This window comes from Papaver somniferum, chromosome 9 (genome assembly GCF_003573695.1).
Source record: "Papaver somniferum cultivar HN1 chromosome 9, ASM357369v1, whole genome shotgun sequence".
NCBI lineage: Eukaryota > Viridiplantae > Streptophyta > Magnoliopsida > Ranunculales > Papaveraceae > Papaver > Papaver somniferum.
In genome coordinates this window covers 58,532,759-58,542,546 of record NC_039366.1, presented here as the reverse complement: position 1 = coordinate 58,542,546, position 9,788 = coordinate 58,532,759, and positions in this window count along the sequence as shown.

The following is a 9,788-nucleotide window of genomic DNA, read 5'->3' as shown; positions in this document are numbered from 1 at the left end:
AACTCGCATGCGTTGCTATATTAAGCATGTTTGTCAATGTTAGTGATCAAAACTATAAGTCTTGATTTCCAGTCTATTATAGCAAAGTCTCGGACTAGGATAGTAAGTGTAGTTGAGCTCAAGGACTTCATGGCGATTCATCATACAAGTGGAAGAACTACTCAAGGAACCGGTGGAACTTCTCGACAAAAAGGTATGTGAAGACTTGAACTTATTTGTCACTCAAAAGTCTATCTATTCTATATCCTACTTCTTGAGACAAAAGTCGTATGCTATATATATAGACTTAGATTATACACATTTAATATTTCAAGCCGAGTATACCTCGCCTATCTATATCTCGAAATATGTGTTGGTAAGCGTTTCGCTTCGACCATATTTTTCTTTACCTAGCGACGCAAGTCAGGTATGTTTCGATCATCTTGAAAATTGCTTTGACGAGAAATAGTGTAACAACTATATAACGTCCTCTAAGAATGTTTCAATGATTGGAATGCGAGTTTAGATTACATAACCATAATGTACATAAGTATGTTGTGGAAACACATATGTGCATAAGTCCTATACTGGAGAATGGCTAGTAGCCAAGTCCGCGAACTCAGTCCGCAAACTGACGAAGTTCTCAAACCCGAGAATTTCTGCTGAGTTAACAAACTGATTGCATGATCCAAGTCCGCGAACCATGTCCGCGAACCAGCGAAGCTCTTGAACACGAGAATTTCTACTGGAGTTTGAAAACTCTTTCCAGTACTTCAAGTCCGCGAACCTAGTCTGCGAACTTGTAAAGGTTATATATCTAAAAATGATTTCAGAACTTAAACTTATAAATACTAAGGAATGCTTTTGCAAACCGTGGCTATAAAGTTCATGAACCAATTCATGTGAATCAAATCATCTTTGCTTCAATTGTGTCTTGTGTAGTACATGAGATTTCCTTGCAATTGAAAAACTCTCTAACTAGTCCACGTGAGTCATTTGAACTAGTTATGGTGAAGAAGAAAGTGGTTGGTATGAAATGCTCAAATGGCTAACCTTTTGGTTGACTATTATTGAACCAACTATGCACACGTTTGGGTAAGGTTAACAAACCTAGAAGCGTGCATTTCATTTGTGTATAACAAGCTAAGATTTTGATCTAACGGTTGAGATATATTAGCTTGAATCTAAATCAGGTTTTCATCTAACGGTGGATAGCGTTTGCTTTGTGAGCAAGGCGAAACCCTGATTTGAAAGGCTATATAAGGGGAAACCTATCAACTCTACAAACTAATCCCCACACCCTACGTGTGATACTAGTTTGCGTGCTAGAGTCGGTTCTCCTTTAACCTTTGGTTTTCTTCTTCTAAAACCAGGTTAACGACTTAAAGGTTTCATTGGGATTGTGAAGCCAGACCGATACTACTTTTATCGTAGTTGTGTGATCTGATCTTGCATCTTCTATCGTACGAGTACAATCATATTGATTGGCTTGAGATAGTGAGAGTTCTTCGATAGGAAAGATATAAAAAGTTATCACAAACATCTTCGTCTCATCGTTTGTGATTCCACGACGTCTTGTTTCGCTACCATACAATTAAGATTGTTGTGAGGTGATTGATTAATATAGGATGTTCTTCGGGAATATAAGACCGGATTATCAATTGGTTTCTGTTCACCTTTATTTTATATCAAAAGATGAAACAAAAACTTTAGGGTTTTTCTGTGGGAGACAGATTGATCCTTTGATAGACTTGTCTGTGTGAGACAGATTTGTTTATTGTCAAAGCCTGCGATTTTGGGTCGTAGCAACTCTTAGTTGTGGGTGAGATCATCTAAGGGAATCAAGTGCGTAGTATCCTGCTGGGATCAGAGGCGTAGGGGTGCAACTGTACCTTGGATCAGTGGGAGACTGATTGAGGTTCAACTACAGTCCAGTCCGAAGTTAGCTTGGAGTAGGCTAGTATCTGTAGCGGCTTAATACAATGTGTATTTAATCTAGACTTGGTCCTGGGGTTTTTCTGCATTTGTGGTTTCCTGGTTGTGCGTTAGATCAATCAATTGGATATTCCGACCTAACGGTTGTTGATTGATATTGATTGATCCTTGGATATTGGTCTTTGGTACCGTCCAAGTTTATCTCTCTTTGATAAAGACTCGCAGATTTCTATTTACTTGAGTAAAGATCAAATCGAGAGATTTAGAGATTAACTCCTTGAGATACTTTTACCTAGATTGAGCCTGACTGTCTAGTTGATTCTCTAGAAAGTGTTTCGGAGTTAGTCCATAAATATTGCTAAGCGAAATATTGGGTGGTGTTGTTAGACCCCGCTTTTTAAATTGGTATCAGAGCAGGCAAACACGTTCAAGAACTTACAAGTTTGTGTTTGTAGCGATCTGACTCTATGGACAGTAGTGTTATCTCAATAAATTCACCACCAGATCTAGGGATTTCATAATTCTCTTCCATGACTGATTTAATAAAATATGTAGAAGAAATTCTATCTAAACCTCCACCAGGTTTAAAACCCTTGAAGTGTTTTCAGGGATTGAAAAGAAGCTTGAGAGCTTATCTATTGATATTGAGTTATACCTCCAGAAAGAGCAAGAATCTCTTGACAGGATAAATCAAGTTATGATGAATAATATTCATGTTGAGGTTGATATTGATTTACTAATCAGTGAGAGCAATCCTCCTTCTCTGCGTAATCCAATTAGTTGTGATAAACTAAACGAATTAGAAGAGGGTTTTAAATCTCAGTCATCTGAGTATATCACCTCAAAGTATGAATTGATTCGTTGCTCAATTCCTGATACTTCCTATCAAGATAGTAGTATTGTCTTCTTTTATGAAAAATCTAGGACGTCTCTTTTTATCAAAAGAGTTTTCCTTCGCAGTACTAAAAACTATCTGCATAAACTGTTTTTTATAAGTTGGAAAACAAGAAATCAGAAACACAAATCTTTTGGGTTCTATTGAAGTTCTTTGATAGACTTATAAAAACAGTTCCTTGGGTGTTTCTCAACACTACAAGATTTAAGAGTTGTTGGAAATAAACTCTCTCTTGGTGCCATGGTGAGCAAGAAATTGTTCACCTCAACACAATTTGTTTGTGTTAAAAGTGCATCCTCACCAAGAAATGCCCTGCTATGTATACGGTAAGGGAATTCAATTGGACTTGTCTAAAAAGGTATGTCTATAAACTTGAGCAAGTTTTATGTTTTAATTACTTGTTTGAGTACTTATAATGATCCGTGTACCTTGATTATCGTTCATTTCTACCTAACTTGATCTGTGTTTAAGGTTCTTAAAGGTTTAGGTTCGAAAACATTAGTTCGGGATGTTTGGACTTCATGGTACACATACCAAGTATGTATAACATCATTTAAAACCAAAATCCATGAGTTTAAGTTCGCAAACCTAGTCTGCAAACTGCTTCAGGATACGAAAATTCGTTTGCAAACCCGTATGCATACTTGACGTCGATATTCGACAAACTTGTTTTTGCCGTAATTTCTTCGTACGAACTCGGATTAACCTCATTCTTTTTGAACTATCTTTCTCTTTGAATTCTATTCAAAATAGAGATGAGAAACCTTGAATTTGGATGAGTGAAGATTGGTATTTGTCCTGTCTCTTGTTTTTGAGTATTTTGCTCTGTTTCGTTGCACTTGTTCCACTTCTCTTGAACTTGGGCACTTGGAGTACTAATATTCTAAGATAATTTTTAGCTTTTACAAGAATGTTGTTGGTGAATCACAAAGAAGGAAGTTCAATAATGGGCAGTAGTGCGCATTGCTATGGGATTCTTGAATGTTCACAATCATCCTTTGTGAACTATGGTACATGGTCGTTATTGACTTTGTATGTTCTTCTTTGTTAAGAAAATATTTTTATACGCCTTTGGTAGCTATTATTGGTGTAAATCCATGCAAAAAGATTGATTCTACCATGTAAGAACAAATCATCTTGTATGTGCATAACGAGTTTGTTTTGATGCCTAAGAAACTTCTTATGAGAATTTATTCTTATTTTTGAGAAGGATTACTAGAGTTTGGAATAGCAGTTATTGAGATTTCACTACTCTGTCCAACGTTTTCATCTTCATGTTTTTAGGTTTATTGGGTTTAAATTCTAAAAATATTTGGAGGATGATGGTTTGCAGTATTTAATCTTATGATTTGTTATATTGCAATTTGTTATGGGATGTTGGTGTTTGCGTCCGTGAACTATGTTGTCCCATATTTTGTCAAAATTAAAGCCGTTCATGACCGGTAATCATGTATTGATTTAAGGATGAATATACTTTTGACAAATACAAAAGTTAAGCCTATATTGTCAATTCTTTGATGGAAGATAGTTTGAAATCTTTTGTGTTCAAGGATAAAGTCTATTATTTTTTTGCAAATAATGATTGAAAATAGAATAGATCCTTTTGTATTCCACAATATTGATCTTCATTGAGTCATATTTTATGTAATACTGTGAGGCTCCGTAATATGTCTTATGTTGGGCACGATACGACTAAGTTGATTATTCTTTGATTAGCTTGGTTGGTTGTTCCGTAAGGCATCTTATGTTGAGCATTTGTGAACTAAATTAATCATCTTGTTTGGTTATTTAGTTTTTGCTCCGTAAGTTCTCTTATGTCGAGCAAAACAAATGACAATTAAATTGATTACTTTCGTGATTAGTTTGATTGTTTGTAACCCAATTAGATTAATTATGGGTTCTCTTGTAATTAGTCTAGTTGAGTATTCATATATTCCATAAGATTCTTCTTGTGTCGAATATATGAACGGATATCCTAATCATTTTCTAATGGTTATGTTAGTCATATATTCCGTAAGTTTACTTATGTTTAGCATAATCAATTAAGTTGAGCACTTATTGTGTTTGATTTGATTGCGTATTCCAATTAGATTAATCATGGGTTTACTTATGATTAATTTGATTGAGTTTTGGATATAGAAAATCATTTTCATGGTTTTAGGTGTCCAATAAAAATCCTTCTTTTCTCTCGAAATTAAGGTCGCTCTTGTTGTTCCCTTGAGAATGACATCAAATGGGGGAGAGTTCTTTTGAACTTGTGCTTAATGGTCATATCTTGAGGGGTGTGCGGTTGTGGAATTTTAGAGAGGTTATCTTGTATCTTTAAACTCCTTGATGGATGCTATTAGCTTCGGATATATGATTGCATCTACATTAAGATGATGTGCGTCCTTTCTTTTAGTCATGAAATGTCTCTTGTGGAAATTTCATTATGATCCCGTTTTAGTACCTTTGCCAATTTTATTGACAAAAAGGGGGAGAATTAATATGTAGTTCACACTACAAATACATATGGATCATTGTGTAAGGGGGAGTGGTTTCCATGATCGAGATGGAGAATTGACTAAGGGGGAGTGATACATATCACCATAGTATTATTGTTGAAGTTGTAATACAATTGGACTTTGACACTGTGTAATAATACTATGACACTGTATAACAATGATCGAGACCAATGCTTTCTCATTGTTATAGCTACGGATCTTCAACGACGGTGATACTAAACTTACAACCTTTGGGATCATTGGAGTACTTGGAAGGACGAAGATTTCAAGGAATGTTGAAGAATAGACTTATGGAATTGGATCTACTAAAGTTTCATTATCTTTTTTTTATTCCATATGTATTGATAGTTTTTTCACTAAAATTGAAAAAGGGGGAGATTGTTAGAGCAATGCTCGTTCAAACTCGCATGCGTTGCTATATCAAGCATGTGTTGTCAATGTTAGTGATCAAAACTATAAGTCTTGATTTCTAGTCTATTATAGCTAAGTCTCGGACTAGGATAGTAAGTGTAGTTGATCTCAAGGACTTCATGGAGATTCATCATACAAGTGGAAGAACTACTCAAGGAACCGGTGGAACTTCTTGACAAAAAGGTATGTGAAAACTTGAACTTATCTGTCACTCAAAAGTCTATGTATTCTATCTCTTACGTCTTGAGACAAAATTCGTATGATATATATATAGACTTAGATTATACACATATAATATTTCGAGCCGAGTATACCTCGCCTATCTATATCTCTAAATATGCGTTGGTAAGCATTTCTCTTCAACCATGTTTTTCTTTACCTAGTGACGCAAGTCATGTATGTTTCGATCATCTTAAAAATTGCTTTGACTAGAAATAGTATAACAACTACATAAAGTCCTCTAAGAATATTTCAATGATTGGAATGAGAGTTTAGATTACATAACCATAATGAACATAAGTATGTTGTGGAAACACATATGTGCATAAGTCCTATACTGGAGAATGGCTAGTAGCCAAGTCCGCGAACTCAGTCCGCGAACTGACGAAGTTCTCAAACCCGAGAATTTCTGCTGAGTTAACAAACTGATTGCGTGAGCCAAGTCCGCGAACCAGGAAGCTCTCGAACCCTAGAATTTCTGTTGGAGTTTGAAAACTCTTTCCAGTACTTCAAGTCCGCGAACCTTGTCTGCGAACTTTTAAAGGTTATATATCTAATGATGATTTCTGAACTTAAACTTATAAATACTAAGGAATGCTTTTGCAAACCGTGGCTATAAATTTCATGAACCGATTCATGTGAATCAAATCATCTTTGCTTCAATTGTGTCTTGTGTAGTACATGAGATTTCCTTGCAATTGAACAACTCTCTAACTAGTTTACGTGAGTCATTTGAACTAGTTATGGCGAAGAAGAAAGTGGTTGGTATGAAATGCTCAAATGGCTAACATTTTGGTTGACTATTATTGAACCAACTATGCACACGTTTGGGTATGATTAACAAACCTAGAAGTGTTCATTTCATTTGTGTATAATAAACTAAGATTTCGATCTAACGGTTGAGATATATTAGCTTGAATCTAAATCAGGTTTTCATCTAACGGTGTATAACGTTTGCTTTCTGAGCAGCGCAAAACCCTGATTTAACAGGCTATATAAGGGGACATCTAGCAACTCTACAAACTAATCCCTACACCTTACGTGTGATACTAGTTTGCGTGCTAGAGTCGGTTCTCCTTTAACCTTTGATTTTCTTCTTCTCGAACCAGGTTAACGACTTAAATACTTCATTGGGATTGTGAAGCCAGACCGATACTACTTTTATCGTAGTTGTGTGATCTGATCTTGCATCTTCTATCGTACGAGTACAATCATATTGATTGGCTTGAGATCGTGAGAGTTCTCCGATAGGCAAGATATAAAAAGCAATCACAAACATCTTCGTCTCATCGTTTGTGATTCCACGACGTCTTGTTTCGCTACCTTACGATTAAGATTGTTGTGAGGTGATTGATTAATCTAGGATGTTCTTCGGAAATATAAGACCGGATTATCAATTAGTTTCTGTTCACCTTGATTTTAAATAAAAAGACAAAACAAAAACTTTAAGGTTTTTCTGTGGGAGATAGATTGATCCTTTGATAGACCTGTCTGTGTGAGACAGATCTATTTATTGTCAAAGCCTGCGATTTTGGGTCGTAGCAACTCTTAGTTGTGGGTGAGATCAGCTAAGGGAATCAAGTGCGTAGTATCCTGCTGGGATCATAGGCGTAGGGGTACAACTGTACCTTGGATCAGTGGGAGACTGATATGGGTTCAACTACAATCCAGTCCGAAGTTAGCTTGGAGTAGCATAGTGTTTGTAGCGGCTTAATACAGTGTGTATTCAATCTGGACTAGGTCCCGGGTTTTTTCTGCATTTGCGGTTTCCTCGTTAACAAAACTTCTGGTGACTGTGTTATTTCTTTTCCGCATTATATTTTTTATATAATTGAAATAATACAGGTTGTGCGTTAGATCAATCAATTGGATAGTCTGAGCTAACTGTTGTTGATTGATATTGATTTATCCTTGGATACTGGTCTTTGGTACCGTCCAAGTTTATCTCTCTTTCATAAAGACTCGCAAATTTCTATTTGCTTGAGTAAAGATCAAATCGAGAGATTGAGATATTAACTCCTTGAGATACTTTTACCTTGATTGAGTCTGACTGTCTAGTTGATTTTCTAGAAAGTGTTTCAGAGTTAGTCCATACAGATTGCTAGCGAAATATTGGGTGGTGTTGTTAGACCCCCGTTTTTTCATGAACTAGATCTATAATATCTGATCCTCACTTGCTATATGGATCTGGGATTATGATATCTTTTCCATGGCCATCTTATTTTTGGGTTCATCTTGAGTTTTCCTTTTGGAATCACCCTCAAAATGTTGTCTTGGTGTGGCATGTCCCTCGGTTCCGGACCCTTTCGACGTACATGAAAACTTTTCTTTCTTTGCTTATCTTTAATTTATTATGTTGCTGACGAATCTTAAGCAATAAATCAAAAGAACTTTGAATTCGATCATGTTGCTATCCAAGAACCTCGAGCTCGGTCATATTGCTGCCCCAAGTGCATGCAAAATCTTCTGGAATATAGAAATTTTTGCTACCATGCCGTAGGGAATCGAAAGACGATTCAAACGAGCTAAAAATCACTCAATTCAGACTTAAAACGAAGAAGTTATTGCTGAAACAAGATTTGCACAAAGCACGCATGAAGAACAGACTAAGGTTATTGAGTCATGCTTTATTTGCACAAATGATGGTTTGCACAGTTGGTCAAGATTGTAGAACTTGAGCTGGTGGTCACGCGATCAAATCCCAACTCGCGCAGATTTTTCATTTTCATCTTTTTCTTGAACTACCAACTTAAGGTCGCTGACATGGTAGTGACATGGCGGCATGTGCTTACGTTTAGAGTAAGTGCTGATGTGTCTGGATGCCTACGTCCACGGTATGGCGGTATTTGTGTCAATCCTTGAAGATCCATGTCTATCTTGACAGATTCTTGTATATCTTCATATGATTTGAGTCTATCTTAAAAGATCCTTGTATATCTTCACAAGATTTGAGTCTATCTTGAAAGATCCTTATATATCTTCACAAGATTTGTGTCTATCTCAAAATGACTTCCAAAATAAGTCTTTTGAGATTCAATAATAAGCCATGTGGGTTTCCTCAATAAACCCACAATAAACTGTATTAGGCTTCCATAATAAGCCACGTGGGTTTCCTCAATAAACCCACTGGTTTCCACAATAAACCTTATTGGGATTCCATAGTAAGCCATGTAGGTTTCCTCAATAAACCCATCGGGTTTCCACAATAAACCGTATTGGGCTTCCATAATAAGCCATGTGGGTTTCCTCAATAAACCCACCGGTTTCCATTAGAAACCGTATTTTACCGATATCAAATAGTTTGTGCGGTATCCACGTGTTTGAGGGTGAAAACGGTTTCTGCTGATTTTGGTAATTTCGGATGTGTGAGTGAAAAACGAGTCTAAACCCTAAACAATGTACTGCAAGGGAGTAATTTAGATTCGAGAGATCAATCTGTACAAATCCGGCCTAAACCAAGAAATGGCCGTTCCAGACTTGCTTCGGTCACAAAGTGGAGGAGAAAGGTTGGTTTTGGGGAGGAAAGCGAAGAGAGTGTTGAGACCAGAATAGTTGATTCTGGAAGAGTAGTTGTTTTACGACTTGTATCAGAATGTGGGAAGCTAACAGATGGGAAAGCTAGCAAATGTTTTATGAGTGTTGTATGCTCCTTACCAGAACTTGTCGTTCGGTGGAAATAGGTAAGACCTATTTATACAAGTCGATGTGAAACGTACTCTGGTCTCGTAAGAAATGGAAAACAGATGAGTAAATGGGAAGAGGTGGCAACCGGTAACGCCTGGAATTGATGTTCCGTAAAAGAAAACGTTTTACCATTATTCCTTGTATTTACTAACCGCTTCATC